Consider the following 26,264-nt stretch of genomic DNA (forward strand, 5'->3'; position numbering starts at 1 on the left):
AAAGCCACTTTGCATGTCTCTTAGTAGTTAAAAAATCTGGAGTACTGCGGCGCAAGCCACTGCAATGCACTACTCTGCCCTGGGTAGGTGTTCCATGGGCGTAGCATGGGTGTTCCCATGCAACTCCCATGAATTTTGACGCCTACCCAGATTTACTACAACTTATAAACATGAGGATGCACAAAAACATACACCTTCCCATGGGAGGTGTAATGAGGAGAAATATTTCTATTTCTCCTCGTTTCTTCCACTTTCTATGTACATTTTGCAGCACACATAGACAGAGGAATATGCCTTCCAAGATTGGTTTTGTGCAGGAAGGTGCTCCCTCCTGTACAAAAACATTACAGCATGCAACACAGGTACCCTTGCACCATGTTGCAACGGTGCCTGCATTGGCGCTGGCTGCCAAAAGTGCACCTGCACAATGGAAGGGACAAGAATTCCCCATATTGACTTTAAAATGGTGCATTCCTGCCCTTTTCTTGTAACGCAGTGCAGCAAGGTGACTTACAGCACTGCACGACTTCCTCATAAATAAGGACTCTGTCTTTTTGGCTGCAAGTGCCACACCACAAAGGTCCATGACCACCACCAGTGGCTTTACCAATCTCGCACACTCTCCAGTCACCACTGCTCTCCCAACTAGCGTGAAATTGGCCAAATAGAGAAGAAACTGCTCTGATGCTGAAACTGTGCAAACTACCCATTCTAGGAAGGTGCTATATTTTTTCAAATACTGCAGACGCATATGCGCATCCATCGGCATGCACTTGTCCACAAAGTATCCACCCTGAAACTGTATTCCCATCAAGTGAAAATCATCAGTGGTAGAAGGTGAAAAGTCAATTTAAAATCCTGTATACACAGTTCCACACCTCTACCTCACCTCTGTACTAACTGAATGGCTGTGTGTGTGCTGGCAAATGACACTGAACACTCCAGCTGTTTGATGAAATCAATCACTAACCCCATTCAGGCTACAACAAATTGTGCATCACACCTAGAAGGACACTATCAAGTTCCTCAACAGAGGAATCAGAAATGGCCCTGCCATCCTCCCTGACTCACTTCGGGGCATACCAGCAAAAAATTGCGATAATTATTGCAAAGCGCTTTTAGCGAGTTCTTTTTATCGCCGGCGAAGTCCTGGTTTTATCGCCGTGGTAGCGACGTAAGAACAACGTGCCGCTACCCGGCGATAGCTACCATTTCCAGCGCCAAAGGATGGCGATAAATCCTGAGCGCCGGCGATAAAAAAACACACGCTGACATGAGAAAAGTCGCGATGGGCCAATTAACCGCCAAAAGCAGCCCGATAATTGGTATCAGCCCTGCATTTTGCATGCTGCAAGCGGGAAAAAGCACCATGAAAGGCCTCCGAGCAGGGGAAAAAAAAATGGAGAACACAGCAGAAAGCAGGAGAGACAAGGAGGAAGCTGGGACCAGTGCTTACCCAACAACCAACCGCTCAGCTAGCCAGGAGGAGCAGATAGAGACCCAGGAGAAGCCCAAGAGGAAGAGGAGCCCAAGGTTCAGCCACCAGGAAAATCAGGTCCTGTATGCCCTGGTGGCTGAACATCAGCAGGAGCTTTTCATAAAACGTACAGTGCCATTGTCCAGAAAAAAAGATTTATGGGAGGACATCACGGCTAAGGTCAATGCAGTTGGAGAGAGGAAGAGGAGGACAGTGGACGAGGTTAAGAAGCGCTGGAATGACAGCAAGAAAAATACAAAGGAGAAAATAGCAGCAAACTGGAAGGCAGCTATGGTGACTGGAGGTGGAAGTCCAGTGCCCCTGCTGGAGCTGGATGAGCAGGAGGAAATGGTGGCCCAAGTCATCACAGAGGAAATGGTGGCCGGAGTGCTGGGGATGGGATACTGCTGAATGTGAGCAGACACAACCACAGGGTGAGTACAAACTATGGAGTGGGTGGACGGGGTGGATGGGCTCAATGGCACACATGTACAATAAATAGCATTGCATACCCACAATTACTGTGGTTCAGGTCCCAGATAGCCTTGTGCATGGTGGCATGGACACACATCACCTAATCCAACCAAAACATTGCAAGACACATATTGCTGGACACACTGACATTGAAATGTGCTCTGAAAAGTCAGCCAAACACAGTCCAGGTACAACATCAGACCACAAAATAAGTGCAACGTCAAATAGCAAAGTGCCACATCACCTAGAGATGCTGCAGGCTGCCAAAATACACCCCTTGCACTATCACAACCCATATCCAAATCATCTTCACAAGGCCGCATCTCCCAGACGCTCAAATGAGTATGCAGTGTGAATGTGACTGATCACGTGCATGAGTAAGCATGCCAACAACAAGCTCAGCACACCTGCAACATTGCACATGTGTCTGACTTGTGTGCAAGGTTGTGCATGGCCAACAAGGGTGACTTGGATGGCCACACACAACCTTGCACACGAGCCAGACACATGTGCAATGTTGCAGGTGTGCTGAGCTTGTTGCTGGCATGCTTACTCGTGTACATGATGAGTCACATTCACACTGCATACACATTAGGGCATCTGGGAGATGTGGCCTTGTGAAGATGAATTGGATATGGGTGGTGATGAGGCAAGGGAGACATTGGGACAACCTCACGCATTGTCAAGCAAAATGCCCCCTTGCCTTTTTATGCAATGCAGTACTGCGTACAGCAAGATGAGGAAGCATTGAGTGAGTCTGCATACCGGCAACACATGTAATGTCCCAACAAAGTGACCATGTAGGCCGATGGCTAAAAGAGTCATTTGACTAAATGCCCACATGCTGCAGACTGTACTCATGGGGCAATGGCATACAATGAGCAAGGGGGCAAAATCTGCAACACCACGGTACGTGGACAATGCATGTAAGCAATGTGACACACAAACTTGTACTTCTTTACTTGTTGTTGTGACAAACTCACACAACCACAATGTCCACGTAAAGAAGTATGCCAAACAAAGTATGACAACAAGCAAGCAGCAAATTTGCCACAATAAATTAACAAGCCACAAAAAGCACACTCAATCATAAGGTCAATGTACACTCATCCATCCCCAAGTGTACACATCGGCCATACTGAAAACAGCATTCCACCTCTGTCATCATTTGAGTTGGCCATCACACGATCATGTGCATGTTAACACATCCTTCATGGTAAGTCAACTGTGTCATTGAAGAAACATCCCGTCATGTTAGTAATCACCCACACGCAAAGCCAGGCATTGAATATCCGGAACCAGCGCAGCATGTATCATCCATGTCTGCAGCTGCGAGGCTCATACACATATACACATCACCATGACATTCGCATCTGTTGAGAGAGTTGCACTAACAAGGCCTGAACAACATAAATACGCATCTGAAAATCAACATACTCAAAATCATGTACCACACACCAGTAGCAGACATCATAGGGTGTGCTGCTGGGCTGTAACGTGGGGTGTGGGAGGGGCAGTGTGGGGGCTAGCAAACACCGGAATACGGATGAATGTAGGTAAGGAGACATTGAAATCTATAAAATGGATTTTGTTGCACGCCCTCCATCGCAAATTGTGATGCAGGGCGCACCACGAAATCCTTTCATATATTTAAAGTCTAATTACCTGCATTCATCCATATTCCTGTCCATACTACCCACCACCCTCCCCCTCCCCAGGTCACCGCCTGGCATGCCGCACAAAACGGTCTGCCACTGCCACACACACTCCACATGTGGGCCCAAAGTAGCGGGTAATGGGTGTGGACACTGTCTGCTCAGACAGCAACAAAAATTGCAATACATGCTGCACCATACTCACAAAGGGTAATCCAACAGAAGTGCAGTAAGCAATACATGCAATATTAAACATGACAGTAGGCCTGGGCTAAATTTCCGTTCCGCTCGTGGAAATTGCGATAATTTGACATTTTCGCGTTCCGCGGAGGGCGCGAAAATGTCAAAATGTCCGCATTCCGCAGCTTAGCGATAATTTGTTTCTTGCTCGCACTGTAAAATAATACATTCTCGCGCGCGCGCGATCGCCTTACCTGAATCCCCGCGTTCGCCGACAAGTTTTCCCGATCCGGTCGTGTTCTCCACGAGATGGTGGATTGTTGGTAGCCATTTGCGCTGTCTCGCGCCCGCAGTAATGTCATTGGTCACGTCTTTCTTCTTGCGATCATGCACCGCGAGAAGAGTGAAAACAAGATGGCCGCACCCGCGAACAACCGCATGGGTAAGTTGGGGAGCCGCGGCCACGCAGAAAATATCGCGAACGGGCGGGAAAAAAACTTCCGCATCTTCGCGATATTTCCACGTATTTGCAGAGATTTTTTACATTTTCGCAATAATTTGCGAAAGTCACTTTCGCAAATTCCGCCCACTCCTACATGACAGACGCAATGCACACAAGACAAATCACAAGTAGCCAAAGTTACATAGAGGCACATGTGTCCTACATAGTGCAGTTCCGTTGAAAAAGCAAGTACACCCTCATTGCCAATGGGCCAAAAGTGGGCCCTCCTCACACATAACTAATCGCACACAAAGCACTTGCACATGTGCAAAACCCTGCAAAGCTGCAGGTCTGTGAGCCACACTGACAAGGCAAGTGACATGGCATGATGAATAGCATGCCTGTAGGACAAACATATTTACATGGTGCAGGACACCTCACTGATGTGGCGGAGTGTGGAACACATCCTTAAAGGAGCAGGTCACACTGTGACACAACTTTCTGTACACACAACCCGTGATGTGAACAAGACACTTGATAATCTACTATGCCCAAGTGTCACAACTCTGGCCAAGACACTTAATCCCCACAGCTTTCCACATGTCAGCATTGTACATTCATAGGCTCATTTCATGAAAGGGACAAGAGGCAGCTAAACAAAAGCAGCAGGTGCCACTATCACACAATGCAGTGCACACACATACAAATCTGAGTACATCAACATTGCCTACTAGGTGTTACAGACTTCATTAGTCACACAACAGAGGACACAACAGGTAGTGTTTGTGTGTAGACACTGTCAAGACACATTTCTCACATAGGTAAATTGTGATATTACAATGTACAAGTACACCCTCACATCCGTGATGTCCTTGAAAAAATCACCATCCAGAAAATACTATGCACCTTGTACAAAAAAGTCAGAATGTACAGTCTCCCGCAGTCTGCATGTAAAGTAAAATAATGCATGTCCATACATGTAACACACTGTTAATCTGTATCTCCCATGCAAATTGCAGAGGGAGAGACAACACCTCCTAGACAGCAGAACGACCCACTCCACAACGATGACTTGTATGAATGCTCCACCATCAATGAGGATGAATTTCAACGGATCCTGGACTCCCTTGACACACCACCTCCAGGAGTAGGGCCACCCAGCAGCATTGCGCCAAGCCCACTCCCTGCAAAAACCACCCAGCAGCAAGTACCTTCCACCACAGCTGCCTCACAGAACCTTAATGACCCATATCAGGCCTTTCACCGCTGTGTGCTTGAAGTCCAGCGGGAGACACGTGACCAGGTGCGGGTGGGGTTGGAGAGCCTGGTAGCCAAAATGGACAACTTACATGGGTGTTTGAGTCACATTCAGGACCACATGCAGAGGACGGCCGACATCCACATCACTCTCAATGCTATCCAACGCTCCCTGGATGACATTGCTGGAGTCGTGATCTAGAGACTTGACACACTGTCCCAGCAGGGTGGCTCCAGTAGTGTCTGTGCAGAAGTGTCACGACTTGCACGGATAATGGAGAGCAGGGAGTGGAGGGAAGAACAACAGATGGCTGCCACGGCTGAACACCAGCTCAATGTTGCTGGAATATACCATGCCCTGCATCTGCACATCACATCAGTGCTGCCCCACGGTCTCGCGCCAATAGTTGCTGCTGCTGGCGCATCCACATCCTCAGCTCCGCACCCTGATGTACCTGTGCCTCACAGTGCTGCACCCACCATACCACCACGCACATGTGAGACACATGACACATCAGAGGACGAAGATGAGGATGAATGTGCCATGCTGGTAAGGAGAAAGTACAGCAAACATTGACAACTAAAGGCCTGTCTCACCTTTGTATTTTTCTTACCGTCATTCCACTGATCTTCCTATTCCACTGTCTTCCAACGTCCCCCAACACTCACCTTGGACCCACACATGGACTTCCACAATTCTTCTTTTTCATGACAATGGCACTGCAAACCCCGCCTCTTCCCTTGGCTCTGTCACTCCCAATGGACTCTGACTGCCACTCTAACGGGCATCCATCCAATTTTGGGTTGTATTGGCTAGTACTGGTCTAGTCTAACCCTTGTACTGTAAATACATTTTTCAAATTCACACAGATGCGTGTTTACATGACCAATCAAGTATTTAACTAAGTCAATAAGTAATGGACTATGAATCCACAAGAAGGTCCACCAAAGGAAATACAATCAATGTTCATGTGTTACCTGACACGGATAGGCAGTGAGATGACTGTATATGTGAAAAATCAATCAATCAATGTATTAATCAGTACATTAGTAAATCACACTACTTACCCGTGAGTGTCTCAAGGGCTGGGGGGGGGATGCTGCTACTACTTGAAAAGCCAGGTCTTGAGGAGTCTTCTGAAGCTTAGCAGGTCCTGGGACTGCCGTAGGAGGATGGGGAGAGTGCTCCAGGTCTGGGCGGTGAGGTGGGAGAATGATCTGCCACTGGAGGTTGCTCTTCTGATGCGGGGGACTGTGGCAAGGGCGAGGTTGGAAGAGCGGTGCTGGCAGGTTCGGGGTGTAGAAGCTGAGTCGTCGGTTGAGGCATGCTGGGCCGGTGTTGTGGAGTGCCTTGTGTGCGTTGGTGAGGAACTTGAAGGTGATCCTCTTGTTGACGGGGAGCCAGTGCAGGTCTCTCAGGTGGGGTGTGATGTGGCTGCAGCGAGGGATGTCGAGGATCAGGCGTGCAGAGGCATTTTGAATGCGATGAAGTCGTTTCAGGAGTTTGGCCAAGGCTCCTGCGTAGAGGGTGTTTTCGTAGTCCAACCTGCTGCTGACGAGGGCCTGGGTGACCGTTCTCCTTGTTTCGGTGGGAATCCACCTGTAGATCTTGCAGAGCATGCAGAGGGTGTTGAAGCAGGAGGACCAGATGGCGTTGACCTGCTTTGTCCGAGAGAGTAGAGTCGGGTATGAACCACAGGTTGTGTGCGTGGTTGGTGGGTGTTGGAGCTGTTCCCAGTGCGGTCGTCCACCTGGAGTTGTCCCAGGCCGTGGGGGTGGAGCCGAGGATGAGGACTTCTGTCTTGTCCGAGTTTAGCTTCAGTCGGCTGTTCTTCATCTACTCTGCGACGGCTTTCATTCCTTCATGGAGGTTGGTTGTGGTGGTGAGGGGATCCTTGGTGAGGGAGAGGATCAGCTGGGTGTCGTCGGCATAGGAGATGATGTTGAGGTCGTGCAGTCAGGCAACGTGGGCGAGCGGTGACATGTAGATGTTGAACAATGTTGGGCTGAGGGATGAGCCCTGGGGTATGCCGCACATGATTTTGGTGGATTCGGAGCAGAGAGGGGGGAGGCGGACGCTCTGGGTTCTGCCGGAGAGGAAGGAGGTGGTCCAGTCCAGAGCCTTGTCTCGGATCTCCGCGTCGTGGAGGCGTGTGTGTAGGGTGCGCTGGCAGACAGTTTCAAAGGCGGCTGACAGGTCCAGGAGGATCAGGGCCGCTGTTTCTCCGTTGACTAGCAGGGCCCTGATGTCATCGGTGGCGGTGATGAGGGCAGTTTCGGTGCTGTAGTTGCTGCGGAACCTGGACTGGGACGGGTCCAGGATGCTGTTCTCCTCAAGGTAGTGGGTCAGTTGTCTGTTGACGGTCTTCTCAATGACTTATTCCCAGAACAAGAGCAGGGAGATGGGGCGGAAGTTCTTAAGGTCCTTGGGGTCATACTTGGGTTTTGGAGTAAGGCATTGATCTCGGCATGCTTCCTGCTCTCCGGGAAGGTTGCTGTCTTAAAGGAGATGTTGATGGATTTCCGGAGATGGGGTGCGATGGTGGTGCTGGCTTTGTAAAAGATGTGGTGTGGGCATGGGTCTGACAGAGATCCGGAGTGGATGGTGTTCATGATTTTGATGGTGACGGCCTCGTTTATGTTGGTCCAAGAGAGCAGGGGGTCGGTGCCGATGGTGTTTGTGGGGATGGAGGTCTCAGTGGTTGTTGGTCTGGCCGTGACGTTGAAGCTGTCGTGGATGTCTGCGATCTTGCGATGGAAGAATGTGGCAAGGGAGTCGCACAGGTCTTGTAAAGGTGGGATTTTGGAGAGTTCCTTCACGATGTTGAAGAGCTCTTTGCCGTTGTGTGCGTTGTTGCCTAGGCGGTCTTTGAAGGAGGCCCTTTAGCGGATCTGATGAGGTGAAGGTGTCTGCGGGTGGCGTTCTTATGGGATGCATAGCTGTCCGGTGTCTGTTCATAGTGCCTATTTCTTATCTAGCTTTCGGCAGGTTTGCTTGGAGTCCTGGAGGTCTTCAGTGAACCAGATGGCTTCCTTGCTGGTGTGTCTGTTTGAGGGTTTAGTGATTGGGAAGAGTGTATTGGCACAGGCGTCAAGTCATTGTCTAAGGTTGCGGGTGGTGGTGTCGGGGTCGGTATGGTCAGTGGGTGGGCTACGGGCGAGGGTGGTGGTTAGCTGGTCTTCGGTGACTTTGCTCCAGCAGAGGCGAAGGATCGGTTGGGTGCGGTGGTGCGTGGTGGGGTTCTGGAAGGTGAAGTGGATGCATAGATGGTCGGTCCAGTGGAGTTAGATGGTGTGGTTGAAGGAGATGTGGGAGCTTGCGGAGAAGATGTGGTCAAGTGTGTTGCCGGCAGAGTGGGTGGGTGTTGTGACGAGTTGCCTGAGTCCGAGGTTGGCGAGGCTGTCAATCAGGGTGGTGGAGTTGGTGTCGTTGTTGTTCCCGAGGTGGAAGTCCAGGTCCCTGAGAAGGATATAGTCTGTGGAGGTGAGGGTGTGTGTACTGACGAAGTAGGCGATGGAGTCGCTGAACTGTGGTCGGGGTCTGTGGGGTCTGTAGACGATCGTTCCTCTGAGGGTGGTGTTGGGATCGGTGTGGATCGTGAAGTGCTGGTGTTCGGCATTGCTGAGGATGTCGTCAGTGTTGGTCGAGACTCTGAGAGTGTTCCTGTGGACGATGGCGATTCCTCCTCCTACTCCGCTGGTGGGGTCCCTGTGGGTGATCTTGCAGCCGTCCAGGATGGCTATGCCGATGTTGTTTGCCGAGGAGGGGTCAGCCAGGTCTCAGTCAGGAAGGCAACGTTTGAGGATGTTGACTCGAGTAGGTCCCAGAGTTCAGCTGCTTGTTTGCTGGCGGAGCGTGTGTTGAGAAGAATGCATATGAGGTAGTTGGGTTCTTTCCTGGTGGGTGGATTTGCGGATCGGATGCTGGTGGAGCTGCAGTTCTGGCATGAGAAGGGTCCTTGTGTGTGTTTCGGTGTGGCCAGGAAGCAGGTGTGTGATCGTCCAATGTTGAGTGCGTGGAGGGTGCTGGCATCGTAGCAGCGTCGGGTGTCGTGACATTCGCGGGGGCCAGGCGTTCTGGCGCTGTGCGCGGTCCAGGCACGGACGGGCGCTTACGGGCTTGCCTTATGTGCGCCTTTGGTGTACCAGCGGTGCAGACATGCAGCGGCCGCTGTAAGAAGGGGAGGTGGGAGGGAGGTCCAGCTGGGAAGGGGACAAATGGCCGTGTGAGTAGGCATGGCCACAGGGGATGCTGCTGCGGGAAGTGAGGGCGGAGACGGGTGGAAAAAAGCCGGACACAATACAGGCAAAATATGGAAAAGGAGTAATACTACCAAATCAAGCAGAAGGGGGCACAGTGGGCAAAACTAAATTACACTGACAGCGAAGGTACAGAAGAAAAAACAGAAGGTAGACAGTGAAGAAGGGGCACAAGGGGTAAAGCGAGATTACACGGGCTAAAATGCTGTGCCCACATTGATCAGATAGCACAATCTAGCAAAGTACCAAATTTGACCCACATCCATTGAGGAAATATGCATGTGTGATAACATGTACAAGTCTGTCGCTGGACACAAGTAGTGTCACCTTGAAGGATAGCAAACCATAATCTCCTGGCATATCTACTTACACTGGACATGGTGGACAAAGATTGTTGTGACGTTGCGCATTGCATATCACATCCCTAGATGTTGCACACCAGATTCACATTGATGAGGAGACCTAAGGACACATGTCTAACATACATATATGGAGCTACAAAGTCAGCCACACTGTAGTTGAGTCTACAATAAATTCAGAGCCCTCTCATGCTGTGCCCATTGTGAGCATATTGGCCAATGTGTCCATGGATGTCAGTTGAACTGCACTTAGTATATAGTCTGATTCAGTGGCAACATTTCAAGTGTTTCATCACTATGAGCTAATGCCAAAAGTAACAGCTGGGATGGGTGGCTATGACACTGTTGGTACAGGGAGCAATGCAACATGTCACCACTTGTGTGCAGCAGAACAGTGCGCCTGCAACAAAACCTCACCAGTGACTAAAGCATAACTTAACTTATTAAGGGTGTCACAAAAGGAAGATAGTAGAAGTTAAGTCAGTCTACCTAACAGTGCAAATCTTAAATGACATCTGTGAATGACCTCAATTCCAAAGTCATAACTCAGTCCCACATTACTCATGTGAATCACAAACTCTGTTGTTCCATGTGATGTTACCAGTGGACACACATTTGACCTACATCATGCATGTAAAGGTGATTGGTTGTCCATGCACAGGAACATGTAAGGCAAAGCAAGCTCATGCACTAGCACCACACATCAAGTGTGCCAAGGTCTGTGCAATGGAGATGGACTCAGAGCCAGAAGCATCTGATATGCATTTTTTTAACGCTATGGGCCCGATTCACAGAACTAACTTAAGACAAAATCCTAAATTTACTACCATTTTCGTATTACAGAAGGCACTTACTCATTTTGGTATTCACAGAAGACACTTAGTCACTTCGGTATTCACAGAAGTTAGGAGTCCTAACTTTAGGACTCCTAAATGCCTTCTGTGAATACCGAAAGTCTTAAAATTAGGATTTTTCTCAATTTAGGAGTCCTAAAGTTAGGACTCCTAACTTTACTACTACTAAACTGAGAAAAATCCTAATTTTAAGGCTTTTGGTATTCACAGAAGGCATTTAGGAGTCCTAAAGTTAGGAGTCCTAACTTTACTACTACTAAATTGAGAAAAATCCTTATTTTAAGACTTTCGGTATTCACAGAAGACATTTAGGAGTCCTAAAGTTAGGAGTCCTAACTATACTACTACTAAACTGAGAAAAATCCTAATTTTAAGGCTTTCGGTATTCACAGAAGGCATTTAGGAGTCCTAAAGTTAGGAGTCCTAACTTTACTACTACTAAATTGAGAACAATCCTAATTTTAAGACTTTCGGTATTCACAGAAGGCATTTAGGAGTCCTAAAGTTAGGACTCCTAACTTCTGTGAATACCGAAATGAGTAAGTGCCTTCTGTGAATACCAAAATGAGTAAGTGCCTTCTGTGAATACCAAAATGGTAGTAAGTTTAGGATTTTGTCTTAAGTTAGTTCTGTGAATCGGGCCCTATATGTGGTAGCCATGGCATACATAAATCTCCATGATGGATAACTGTAGCAACTTTGATAGACTCACAATGCTATGTACCTACATTGAGTTGTAAATGTGCAACAATGTGCAGTAAAACTCTGTGCATCACACTTAAGATGTTGGACGTCACAATAAACTGTCTCTAGACTAGGCCGTAAACTGTACTTGAAAATCTGTCAGCCATGCAAGTTCACTGTGCTCACATCTAAGGTATCCGGACACAATCCATCCTGCTAAGTAACAGGTCACGACCATAGTTACACATACAAGGATTAGTCCAGGGATGGTATGAGTAGCATACAATGGAGCAAGCCCCACACCCAGCATTGTCCCTGACATCAGTGTAAGCAGAAATCAAAAATAACAAGATTTATTTGACAATCTGAAATGTTAGAATTCCCTACCCTACCACTAATCCCTAATACTACCACTAAATCTAAACTAACTACAAATATTTTTAATTTCCTAAACTCTCTACCATAACTAATCACAAACACACCAAAAGAATTCGGACATCAACCCCCCACCCAAAGCAAAAGGAAACTTACCCCCAAATACTATCAAATTCTATAACAAAAAAGAGTCAAAATCTACAACTAACTATGCCTACGCTAAAACTACTCTACCTAAAACAGACAAAACATCACTAACACCACATTACATGTAAACATTAATATTGTGGGAAGGGAGAAGAGGGGCATGGGGGACAACATGGGGAGGAATCACTGCAGTCCAAGGTGGTCACGTATTTCGTGAATCTGCCTGTTTAGGTACAGGAGTTCACTGCGAATGTCCATTAGCAATGAATTGTTGCGAGTGACCATACGCAGGAGCTGGGCATTCAAATCCTACCCGTGATCCACAGATGCAGGTGGTACTGGCACCTGGGCGGGTGTGGTCAGAGGGGTATTCAGAGTCTGATAGCCCACACTGGCACCAGAGGTTGAGGGGATGGCCTGCCTGCTGATCTGGTCGTACTGCAGAAGCACCTTCCAGGTCCCTGCTTTCTTCTCGTCACGATGCCTCCGCCATCTGTCGATAGCCTTTGGCGACCTTCTTCACATGGAGGTAGTGGTCCTTGGCCACCTGGAATGCATGTTGCTCAGCAGGTGTCATGTTGTCTGTAAAATATGCTCAATGTCAATTTTCAGTCCCTCACACTATGTCAAGGTCCAACACGAAAGCTATATTCCAAGTTCAAAACAACATGGGAGGCAACACACCAGCGTAATTCTGTTAAGTCACAAACTGACCTGTTCAAACAAATGTCAAGGCATGAATCATTCACTACAGGCTGTGGAGACTGACATGACAGTGCATGACATGGGACATGTACTGACACAAAAAAATGCTAATGACACGGTCAAAACATGGCACCATTGTACACCCTGAGTGTGGGTGACATATACAATTGACTTGAGTAGGGAGGCATTGGCCCTCTGTGCACAGCACCACCCTCATCCGATCCTGTGACACACTGCTGCAACTTATGTACATTGCACATGTGCAGCCCTGTGTGTCCCCCAGCAACTGTGTGCAGTTAATAAAGTCAGTGCTAAGACTGGCACTCTTGCACAAGAGTGCAAGGGTGGCTGTGTGCAGGTGTGATTGTCAACCTATTGTAAGCTCACCGTCCATGCACAGGAACATGGCTGGGACAGCCCCACTCAAACTTACAATCATGCTGCATCATGTAGCACACATGGAAACATGTTTGTTGTATGAACGCTGACTATTGCATGATGCGCTGTTATTCACTCCACCATTACTATACAATATCTGACATTGTGCCACTGCGAGTGGGAGACATCATTTACACAAAACTGCCATTCATGCATGTCTTGTAACCGCTGATCTCACTCCGTAGTCGATAAGAACACACATGCATTAACAACGCAAACTGTTACAATGGATTCCACATTGTAATGGCACCCTGGGGTCATGAGGGTTGTGTAATTCTTATGGCTTATGCCTACTCACAGATAGTGTCGTAGAGACCTGCATTGTTAAATCGATGTGACATCAGATAATGCAGAGGAAACGTATGCGTTGACAATGTTTGTTGAGTAATGTCACCAAATGTGACAGAGGAGTTTGTACACATGATCCAGAGTCAAGCATGGAATGTCCCCACGGACACAGCCTGACAACACCATTGCAGTGCACAAAGATGCAATTGCAAATAATATACACATCTTTTGAATGTGTGTGTGTAACATGCCATTGATAAGTTTGGCTCTAAGCTACACACTGCCACTTTAGCGCCAGGACACCCCAGGGTAACTGTTGCGCTTTTACAAATTAATTAACATAACATAACATAACTTCTGTGAAGCTGCTATGCAGCATACCTTAGAAATCACTGTGCCAACATGACTGAGCTTGCACGGCCTGAAAAGCACTGCCTCCTTGTGCACGATGCAACACCCACTGCACGCCCCTTGGAAGATATACACAGCATGAAAGTGTGCCTTATTGACTAGGCAGCGCAACTCAACAGGGGCGCAAATCCAAGGAGCCTATTGCCAACACAGCTTCAGTGAAAATGACTAGTTTGCAGTATTAGGTGCTTGAAATTATGCACATGAATTGAAAGGTGTATCACTGACTGTTGATGGGCAAAGTCACAACTGTGAATAAGATGCATTGCCCCACCTTCACCTACCAATTTGTACACAAATCTGAAATACCAAATACATCTTCACATTGTAGGCAAGGGACATACGATACACACTCATACTGTTAATCGACAACGTGTAGCATTTGGCACAGACATTCGTGACACTGCAACATGCCAAAATGTTTTGTCCATACTCACCAGTGGCGTGTGGGTCCCCGAATCTGTCCATGTCCCCCTGTGTAATAGGTTGACATCCATCTGTGAGTGAATAAATGTAAATATGTGTTGTTACAAGACGTAAACAAACGTGACATATTCAAAATGAAATCCATTACAGTCACTGAAAATGCAACATCCCTGTGGGGTTGACTTACATGTTGGGCACAGGACTGTGTTTACTTTGACTGCCATTCACACACAACCTGTGAATGCAGTGGCAGCCCACACAAAACATCACTGCTTAAAGACATGCACAGTGAGTTGTGTCACTCAATCTCAAGTCACCATTTCTACACGGGCATGAGATAAAACTTGTTCTGTGTATGATGGCATCTCTGCAGTTTGAAAAAGGCAGTTACAGAGAGCTTTGTGGTGTATGACACTCTGGAGCTGTCCTATTTCCTTTGTGTCTTTTGACCTCCCAAATTAATTACCACAAATTAACTATGTACAGGGGCAGCGTAGCTACGGTTCAACTTCTTATGTAGGACTGATGGAACCCTAGGCAGACCCCTCAAACAAGCCATCTCTCTGCTACCTATCCCAGCAAAACTCATTGAGAAAGCCATCAATAGCCAACTTGCAACCTTCATCAGACAGCAGAACATCCTCGACTCCTCACAATCCAGCATCATGTAAAACCACAGTCTATCAAGCGCCATCCTCGCCGCAAGGGATGACATCCGCACCCTACTGGACAAAGGAAACACTGCTGCCCTCATCATACTTGACCTCTCTGTGCGTTCAACACTGTCTCTCAACACACACCAATATGCAGACTCCACGACGCAGGGATCCAAGACAAGGCCCTCAACTGGATCTGCTCCTTCCTCTATGGACGGACGCTGTGGGTCAGACTCCCCTCTTTCCTCTCAGACTCTACAACAGCCACCTCTGGAGTCCACCAAGGATCCACCCTCAGCCCTGCGATCTTCAACATCTACATGGCTCCGCCTGCCACAATCGTCATAACCTATGGACTCAACATTGTATCATACGCAGACAACAAACAACTGCTCCTCTACACATCCAAATGACACAACTCTGCCATACACAACTATTGAGCAGGCATGGAAGCCTCGCCAAATGGATGGCAAACAGCTGCCTACAACTAAACAACAACAAAATGTCAGTTCCCGTCATGCTCCAAAACAGCGACGCATGGATTTACACCTGGTGATCCCATGCACTTGGAAACCCACACACCCCCATGGACAACGCATGCAACCTGTGAGTCATCATGGACTCAAATATCAAAATGAACCGCGAGATCTACCCCATCTCCTCCTCCTGCTTCCACACCCTCTGCCTCCTATGTTAGACCATCAAATGAATTCCACTCAAACACACATAGACAGTCACTCATGCCCTGGGCAACAGCTCACCCAACTACAGCACCAATCTCCATGCCGGAATTACCACAAACCACATCCGCAAGCTACAGGACATCCCAAATACCACCGCAGGACTGATCCTCACACTACCAGGACACTGACACATCTCCCACCACCTGCGCACACTCCACTGTCTCCAAATCAGAGCTAAAGTCACCTTCAAGATGTTCACCCATGCTCACACAGCCCTCCTCAACACTGGGCCAGCATACCTTAACGCCTGACTCACTTTCCACACACACCAAAAGACCCTACGATCAGACCATCTATCCTACGCCATGTTCCACCACACCAGAGAGACCAGGTCATGAGTCTGCTCCTTTTCCTACCTCGCAGACATAGCCTGTAACGACATTTCACTCCACCTTCGACAGACAACATTGCTCACCATCAACAATGATAACCTCTGAACATATCGCTTCGACAGACACCCCCCTTACTGTACTTCAACATGCAAAACACCCCTGCGCCTTGCGACCCTTACTGCTGAGTAGACGCTCACAATAAGCATGTGATTTTTTGGATGGGTCACTCGGGAGACCTCAGTTTCAATGTGGTCTTTACAGCGCAAAACTTTTTCTACGCGGTCATTACAAAGCATACGCGGTCATTACAAAGCAACTTGTCACTACAACTTGCACTGGATGGCACTTCACAATAAGGGATATTAGGATTGACTATTCAAACACCTTCCCTACTGTTGCACACAGTGTTGTGGGAAGACTAAGTCATACAAATCCAAAGTCCCGTGCATCATGCGCAAGTGTTTTTGGTGAAATGCATTGTCTTGACCATGTTGTTACAGTGTCACGGTGTTGAGACAGCATTATGACATCATACCTTCTTGTCACACACATCACTTATTTATGTATGTAACATTAGTCATGGACAAAAATAGGCTTTGTACTTACCACCCTGTAGGCCAGGCATTACTCCTGTGAAATCGAGGAGGTCGGCCTCACGTGCCAGCATGTCCTGCCAGCGGTGCTTCCACTGGTGCACGTTCCGGTCCACTCCAAAGCCCCGGAGCATCTGCGCACACACACGCTCCCACCGCAGCTTCCGCACTGACACATTGTACCCTTGCAGGATACGTCCTCCCCTCTCCAATATCAATGCCAGGTAAAATCGGATCATCCAAAGGAAGCCCCCCAATGCCCCTCAGTTATCCTTCCTGACCTGCCCACAGCCCTCATCTCTCTTTACCTCAGTAACCACTCAAGCCTAACAAATAATAACCCTCTAAAAAACTGAAATTAAATACACCTACACAAACACAACAAGACTGAGGACAGAAGACAGTTAAACAATTTAAAACAATAGAAACTGATTTAACAGAAACTTTTGACAGGACACAGGACACAGCAACACTCTCTAAATCTCAGCCAACACAACAAACCACCAGACACCTCCTTCACTCAGAACAATCACCAGCAATGTGCTCAAAAGTGAAAGTGAAAGTGAAGACCACTCCCCTATGAGACAGGAAGCATACATACATCACTTCCTGTGTGTTTGCGGCCCGTTTTTTGGAATGCGATAAAAATCTGCACGCAATAGGCCGTAAATGTCCTTATTCTGATACTGTGATGTGCATGCGGCCCGTTTTGTTGAATGCGATCAAAATCTGCACGCAAATAGGCCGCAAATGTCCAAATGCTGATACAGTATTGTACAGCGATGTTTTTTCCATAGCGCGGAAGAGAAAAACATCACATGGGCGTGAAGAGTTCACGCAAAGACAAATCTCATACACAGATGGACAGTCAGAGCAAATTTCAAATCAAAGCACAATAATACAATGAAAGGATTGTTTTGCACAATGAAGACAGCCTACATTTTATATTTCATGACAGTTGACAGCCTAATTTGCATGTGACTTGAATCATCACCACCTCAATAGCAATTTTCACAAACATTTATTCAAAAAAATGATGTGAATTGTAAGGGCACTACTCACCTGTGGTGGTCTGTAGGTGATGAGTATGTGCGCAGATCAATCAGACAATAAGTGTGGGCATGATGTACGCTACTCACCCGTGAGGCTCACAAGTTGCTGTGGGGGAGTGAGAGTTCAGCTATATCTCAGTCAAATAGCCATGCCTTGTTCCGCCTGTAAGCGTGCATGGCGGTGGAGCGTTTGATCTTGACTGTCATCTCGTTCATGGTTTTGCCATAGACGTAGGTGAAAGCTCTCCTCCCGCTCTGGATTTGCAGATCCAGGGATTCTGCGAGGGCAAGGTTGGCAGAGCAGCAGTTCCTCTGGGGGATGTTGGGGTGACTCTCTCGTGGATGTCTTTGTGTCCGATGATGTGGAGTGATTTGTAGGCGTGTGTGAGTAGTTTGATGATTACTTTATTGTTGAAGGTGAGCCAGTGGAGGTTTTGTATGTGTTGGCTAATTTGTTTGTGACGTAGGGTTCTGATGACGGGTCTGTCAGCAGCCTTCTGTATGTTTTCGAGCTTGTGTAGTGGCGTTTTGTTGAACCCTGCATTGAGGGCGTTGCCGTCTTCCAGTCTGCTGGTGATGAGTGCGTTGTTGACATTTTTGATGCATTCTGAGGTTACCCATTGGAATGTATTGCGTTGGATCAGTAAGCAGTTGTACCTGTTGCAGGCAATGAAGTTGATCTGGCAGGTCATGATGATTGAGGAGTCGAGGATGATGCCGAGGTTGTGTGCGTGGTCTGTCACTGATGGCAGGCTTACAAGGGCAGAGATCCACCAGGGGTTGTCCCATGCAGATGTGGATGGACCGAGGATGAGTAGGTCATTCTTCTCTGAGTTGAGCTTTAGGCAGATGTTTTTCATCCAATCAGCAAGGTCCGGCATTCATTCCTGGGCGCAGGGTTTTGTGTCTTCGGCTTTCTATGTTAGGGAGAGGATGAGCTGTGTGTCCTCTATGTGGGATGATATGCTAAGCCCGTGGCAGACAATAGCGGTGAGGGTGGCCATGTAGATATTGAGAAGTGTGGGGCTTAGTGACGGTCCCTGGGGTACTCCACAGTTGGTCTCTGTGGATTCGGAGATGGAGTGGGGGGTCTGATCCTTTGGGTTATTGTGGAGAGGAAGGAGTGGATCCAGGAGAGGGCGGTTCCTCGTATCCCCGGGTCATGGAGTGTGGCGTATGGGGTGCGGTGTGAGACAGTGTTGAAGGCTGCGTAGAGGTGTAGTAGGATGTGGGCCGCAAGGTGACCCAGGTCAAGTGGCATGCGTATGTCATTCTTGGCGGCAAGGTGTGCGTTCTTGGTGCTCTGCTTGTTGCCAAACCCAGACTGGGAGTGATCCATGATGGAGTTCTCTTCAATGAAGGACGGGTGTTTATGAGTCTCTCGGTGACTTTGTCCGCCACACGGTGGATGGAGATGGTCAGATAGTTTGTCTTGTCTGTTGGGTCATACTGCAGATGAGCAGATTTGTTCAACGTAGAAACAGGTCTTGACGGTCTTCATGAAGATGTTCAGGGAGGGTGTGCATGTGAGCTCTGCTGGTGGCTCATTCAAAGTCTTGGATGCATGCAGAGATGTTTTTTCAGAATTGACCCCCATTTCACACCCAGTTTTCAGATTTGACCACCATTTCACACCCACTTTTCAGATTTGGACACAATTTCTGACCCATTTTTCCAATTTGATCCCCAATTTCAGACCCAGTTTTCAGCTTAGACCCCCATTTCACACCCACTTTTCAGATTTGGCCACAATTTCAGACCCATTTTTCCGTTTGACCCCCAATTTCACACCCACTTTTCAGATGACTCCCATTCCACACCCACTTTTCAGATTTGACCCCCAATCCACACCCAATTTTCAGATTTGGCCCCCTTTTCACAACCTTAACAGTGAAATTTAACACTGACTAAACATTCAAATTCATTATTTACCACTTACAAACCCCTACACTTCAAGTTTTCATACCAAGTACACCCTGTAAATCATGATTTACATACAATTTGACACAACAATTGATGAATTGGGTGCCACATTTTACTCTTTGTAAAGTCAAGTTGTGCACGATTGACACACTATGGCATCTCTGTAATGAGGAGACATACACACCATGATTTTACTTTTGGGGTCTTACTTGCAATTATTGTACAATGGTAACATTTCATAGTGATCTACTTATGCAGGTGAGTAACTTGCAGACAGGGTATGTGTGTTGAGTGTGTTTATTATCACAAACAGTTTTTGTGGTAATTTTCCACAGAGCTATCTTTATTTTTGTCATTCACAATGTGATGTGCTCATGGAAAGTAATTGTTTATTATACTGTCCCTTCGGGCAATTCCTGCTGCAGTGGCTGTGGGGTGGGGTCCACCTCGCTGATCTTCCTCATCATCCTGCTCATCGTCCGGTGTTGCAGGCACTTGGATCCAGGGAGCATTTGTGCGCACACAAATGTTGTGCAATACACAACCTGCTAGTATGATTTTATATACCATTTCTGGGCTGTACAGCAGTTTGCCACCTGTGATATCCAAGCAACGGAAACGTGACTTTAGCATGCCAAATGTGCGCTCCACGATACAACGTGTGCGTCTATGTACAGCATTGTACTGCCTCTGTGCCTGGGTGGTGGGGTTTCGTATAGGTGTCATCATCCACGGGCAGAGAGCATATCCTTGATCACCTGTGACATGCAATAGGGAGATGGGTCCATGATTCATTATTGTAAACAACAAAGCGGGGGACGGAGGGCATTTTTCCACTCAACTAGGAGTAGAGAGGTCCAGCATAAAAGGGGGGGGGGCAAGGACAGTATTAGAAAGTGGATTTATGCTGTTCCTCAGAGATGGGTTTTATTGCAGAGTCACAATACTCTCAGTCCCACTATTGCCCAGGGTGGGTCAATCGGTGGGAATTCATATGTTGGATTTAAATGCCCTCACACACCCTTGCAGATGTCATGCTTCATCATATGGGCTGCTCCTCATGGGGTTGGCGGTGCAATACCCCACGGGCTCCCTATAGAAGGGGCACTTTGTCGGAGATCTTTTATCCAACAGCCGTATGGTGAAGTGCAGGTGTGGGAACAGAATTGTGTAGATGTGGTTAAAATAGGATTGGGAGTACCTAGAGGGGCAATTTTATTCTGCCCTTTTGGGGCAGATGGGTCTAAAGATATGTCTAATCTGCCCAAAGGGGTAGCAGAAAATTAAAAAAATATTGCCCCAATAAAGGGGAGCAACCCTTGCCCAAAGAGCTGCTCCCTAACATATAACTGTACAAATCCCTGGTGTCTAGTGGCTTTATGCCCCCCAGGTGGCAGATGGGCCAAGTTGGCTGATTTGCCCACTAGAGGGCAGGAAATAGCCAAAATATTTCCACAGTACAGAGGAGAGACCCTTGCCCAAGGGACGCTCCCCAACATATAGATTATGCAATCTTCGGTATCGGGTGTCTAGGAGGCATCCGTCCGACGGCTTTTTACCCATCTTTAGGCCAATCTGCGGAATTACTGAAAAAAATTACTTCCAAGCGGAGTGACCCTTGGCCAAGGGCTTGCTCCCCGTAATAATCATTACAAATTATTCTTTGATTTCTAGTGGGTTTTGACCCCCGGGGATGATTGTACCAAAAAATGGCTGAATCAGCCCCCAAGGGGGCTGACACATTGCTAAAATATACCCCCAGGGTAGGCACACTTGCCTAAGAGGTTGCTCCCCCAACAACTAACAAAAAAAATCCCTGGTGGTCCAGTGGTGTGGATTCCTCCTCTGTGATCGTGCCCCGGTGGAGAAGTAATCCACTCTAAACAGGCACAGGGGGGAAAGAAAAACTCTTTCCTTTCCCGCTGCACTGCAATGTAAACTCCCCTCCCACCCCAGGGAGAAGGATATACCTCCTTAAACATCCTCTTCTTGGACGAGCTGGAAGCAAATGGCTTCTAGCGCGTCCCCAGCAGCACGTGATGACATCTGCATGCCATGAGCACGTGGACGTCATCAGATCGCTGAGGGGAGAGTTGGAGGTGGCAGTGGAAACGCTTACACTGCCATACCCTGCAGATGCAATCCCAGAGCACCGTGGCCTGAGGACAGAACCGTTCTGTCCATAGCACACCAAGGGGCCGATTCCGATCCGGGTCGGAAATCACTCCGACAGAGCTGGATCCGGAGTGTTTTCCGACCGAGCCGGAGGCCTGCAGTCCGACAGAGAGAGTACGATGCGGCCGTATGCTGCCGGACTCGATTTGGTCAGACTCCCATAGAAGTCAATGGGAGCTGGTCGTACGACGCGTACATGGGCTCCCATTGACTAAATGGGTACATCTCGCACAAGGGTGCCCCCTACAGTGGGTACGCGTCGGTGCCATCCGCATCGTACATGCCTGTATTGGGGGAACCCTTGGATCTCCCCCTGTGTCCGAGTCGTAGGGCTGCGGGTGGCAGGGGGTCCGACGCGGACCCCGAAAGGCAACCACCCGGACGTTTGGCGAGCCGGACACTCCGGCTCGCACAGCCTGTCCGACGCATGCATCGTACTGGCTCGGTCATAGATCGCATCCATTGTATACCACGGTTAGCTGACGACCGAGACGTACGGAGCGGTTCGGACCCGGAAATGACTTGGTCGGTGAATTTCATGTAGCTCGCATCGTACTTGCTCGCTCGTACAACTGCATGAGTCGGCCGGAAAACACGCATACGGCTCATAGTTTTTCCTTCCGGATCGCGTATGGTGCCCTTCCAACCCAGATCGGAATCAGCCCCCAAGGGGTTAAATGTCCATAAAGTGTTCTGAAAAGTTGGCAGAGAGGTCAGTAGGATGGCCAGAGTCTTTCATTTTGAAAAATTGCTTTTGGGGGCTAATAAAAGCAGTGACCGGAAAATAATAAATCTTTACATTACAAGGGTAATCTTAACTGGTAAAGCTACAGGTTTGAACTACAACAGTCAAGCTACAATGGTAGGCCTGACACCATGGTTTCCTTTGTCACATTAGTGGATGGTGATTCAGTCCAAAGGCGATATTTAACTTTCCATGTTACTGGAGTATGATTCTGCATTATACACCTTGGCCTCATAGGAAAGCTAAATATGCCAATAAGAAATCAGTCAATTTTACCATATCATAGGGCTTTAATCACATACACTGAGGTCTGATTACCATTGTCACAGTGGAGAGAATCAAGAAACCAGCAGCACAAATAACAAAAAGGGGGTGACCACACTAAAAGGGGGACTTTTTATAATAATGTTTTCTCACTACAGTCCTATACGTAGGTGAAAATAATACATTCATTTTAATGTACAATTTTCTACAGAGATGTTTTGAATGGATATTGTGATTTCTCATTCTCATATTCATAATTACATGCTGAAGACTGAGGATGGAAAAAATAGAATAGTATTTTAAGTATATGAGATCCGTATTTCCATACACCTAATTGGCCCTCTGAATCTCCACGCATATAAGTGTTCAGCTCTGAGGTGATTAGAAGATAAGCAGAGAGTTTGTGAAGGAGGACATATGTGTGCTGGTATGCCAGGCAAAACGTATCATATTGTGCATTGATAAATGGTTTTCAAAATGTGTTTCCTAGAACAATAATTGAAACAATAAATGACTTAGGTGGTGATTACGATGTCCGCTTGCCATCGTAGCGGTGTTTGGACCCACTGGCCAGACGTGTGGCGGTCCCACCACTGCAATTCGGATGCGCCTGCCATACTGGCGGGCGCATCCTGAGCTTTTAACAAAGCGGGCGGTGCTGCTTGCTGCAGCACCTCACGCAGTGTTAAAAGTGCGTGCACAGCATTTCCCTGCACCACCTGGCAGGCACGCGGTGCATGGAAATGAGGGGGGTACCATGGGTACCCCCCAGTGCAGCGACACCCCCCTCCAAACCCAATCCCCGCATGTCTTGTTGTGACAGGATGACCGCCGCAAAAAGACAGGCGGAAAAGGATTCCGTAATCCCTACGGCGGGGCCTGCAAGGCATCGCCACAATGCTGCACTGTGTCCTGATTCCGCCAAGGCGGTGGGAAAAGGACCGCCTTTCGCTCCTTCCGCCATCATAATGACCCCATTAGTTGTTCATATCGGTTACTAGTGTGGCTGTGATTTATCAAATACTTTATTCATTAATTTCAAACCTTAAAAGTACAAAGACAACAACAGGTACGTTTATAATACATATAAATAATTCAGTCAACAAATCTCATCAAAAGTAGCAAGAGAGGCCTATTCCAAACATGTGGAGCATATATCTAACATCATAAAATGTCATGCAATCTAGCAGCCATAAGTCAAGAAAATAAAAAAGGATAAAACACTTGATAAAAGAATAAAACATAGGCCTTAAGCTGGTTTAAAACACAATATCATGGTATAAAAAGAGCATGTGCAAATGCTTCATAAAAAATAAAAAAACTTAGGACTCCAAGCATATAAGAATTGTAAAATACTTAGGTCACCACTTTGGATCTAATAGAGCAGCTCCAATGAATATATTTAGCTACTGCATAGACAATCGTCTACACATACTCTGTGAACAGGAGCCGTAGGGCATCCTGGTGCTGTCTACAACTAAGGGGGCCATTATGATGGCGTGCGGATCGCCACCGCCGGGCCGGCGATGGCGATCTGCCCGCCATCACATCACAAATTACCCCCACCATATTACTATGGCAGGGGGTACCGTGGTGGATGGAAAGTCCGTCCGCCGCTTTTTGCCGGTCGGCAATCGTCACACACGGTGTCTGTCACGTTGTGCATGGCAATGAAAAGCATGCACTTTTAACATTGCGGACGGAGCTGCACTCAGCAGCACCGTCCACAATGTTAAAAGCCAGAATGCACCCGCCAGTGTGGCTGGCGCATCCTAATTGGCATTGAGTGACCGCCGCATCTCTGGCGGTCGGTCCTGTTTTCCGTTACGGTGGCCGGCGGATCGTAATGGGGTCCCAAGTTGTTTGCATAGTGGAATAATCCACGCTTTTTTGGGCCAAGCGTATGATGGGTAAAAGAAAATGAAATGTGCCAAGGATTCTCCTGCTTGCTGAAATGTTGGGCATATAGTGCTCATTGGGGTGCATGTGTTCCAATTTGCTTGCAGGGACAATCGGGATAAAGTGGAATTTCGGAATTTGAAATATAACTTCCTTGCTGCCGTAGACCAAATACAACTGATAAAGGCTCAGAAACCAAATCACACTTAAAATCTAAAAAGTTACAGGCAAAATATCCTTTTGTGGCATTCCTTATTTCAATATCAACATTCAGGATGTACTCCCAATATACATTCTTAAGGGTGACCTTGGAAAGATATTTCATAGTGGTAGGGGAGGACCCCAGTTCACCTAAGCCTAGATCGGATAGAACATTTATAACATTACATCTCCATTTAATTTAGCTGGAGTTGTCTTGGGAACCGACATCCTGAAAGGTGTCAAGGTCTGGTGAGTATCTCAGCCTTCGCCAGAACAGTAATGGTTTTAGTTGGGCCTTGTGAGTCATGGAGTCTAAGCCCAGATCCCGTCAAAAAGGTTTCAGTGGGGTATTTCATAGGAGGTTAGCTAAGGCTCTTAAAAACGTGTTCCAAGCCACCCCCAATGAAACCAGATTGGCAGTACTCCACACCTTGTTCCCAATGCATTACCCTCGGCCTTAGCTCTGTAGACCTTCAGAGCAGGGGGATGTATACCTTGTTCGTGAGAACCTATCAAATTTGAGAATTGCGGCGGAATGCTGGGAAAGATTCAGGCTGCACCATCCGACCTGGGGCAGCCAGAGCATGGAGCTGGTTTGCTTCATTCCTAAGTAAATGAATTCAGCGACCTTATCCAGCAGTCTACCCTCCAGGAATATTGATCTCCTAAAATATTTATAAGGGCTGATAGACATGAACTTTGTTTTAGAGTGGTTGATCACCAACTCTCAATCAATGCAGAAAGCTGCAAACTTATCCACTAGTAATTGGAGGTCACTAGGGATCTTTGACATCAAAAGAGTGTCATCTGCAAATAGAGCAGGGGGGTCTTACAGCCAAGCAGTCAAGGGGTCATTGTTTTCGGAGTGCTCTCGATAGGTGGCACATCATTAAGATATAATGAGAATAGAGGCGGTGTAAGGACACACCCTTGGCGGACTCCTTTTTGAATAGGCATTTGTTTAGTGAACTCCTGCCTCCATCTAACTTGGGCGTATGTGTCCCCATGGAAGCAAACCAAGACATCCAGAAGATCGTGTAGGACCCCTCTATCCCTAAGTACCTCCCACAGCTTTTCACGCATAACGAGGTCTACAAAGACCAGATATAGATGCACCTTAGTACCGTCTTCCACTAAATTAATGAAAAGCTGATTAATTGTACTGACCCCTTTTCCAATTGCGGCCTGCAGAGGGGAGATGGCCTTAAGAGCTTCAATCCATCCTTCAAATTCCCTAAGATTTGCCACT

This window comes from Triturus cristatus, chromosome 3_2 (genome assembly GCF_964204655.1).
Source record: "Triturus cristatus chromosome 3_2, aTriCri1.1, whole genome shotgun sequence".
NCBI classification, from domain to species: domain Eukaryota; kingdom Metazoa; phylum Chordata; class Amphibia; order Caudata; family Salamandridae; genus Triturus; species Triturus cristatus.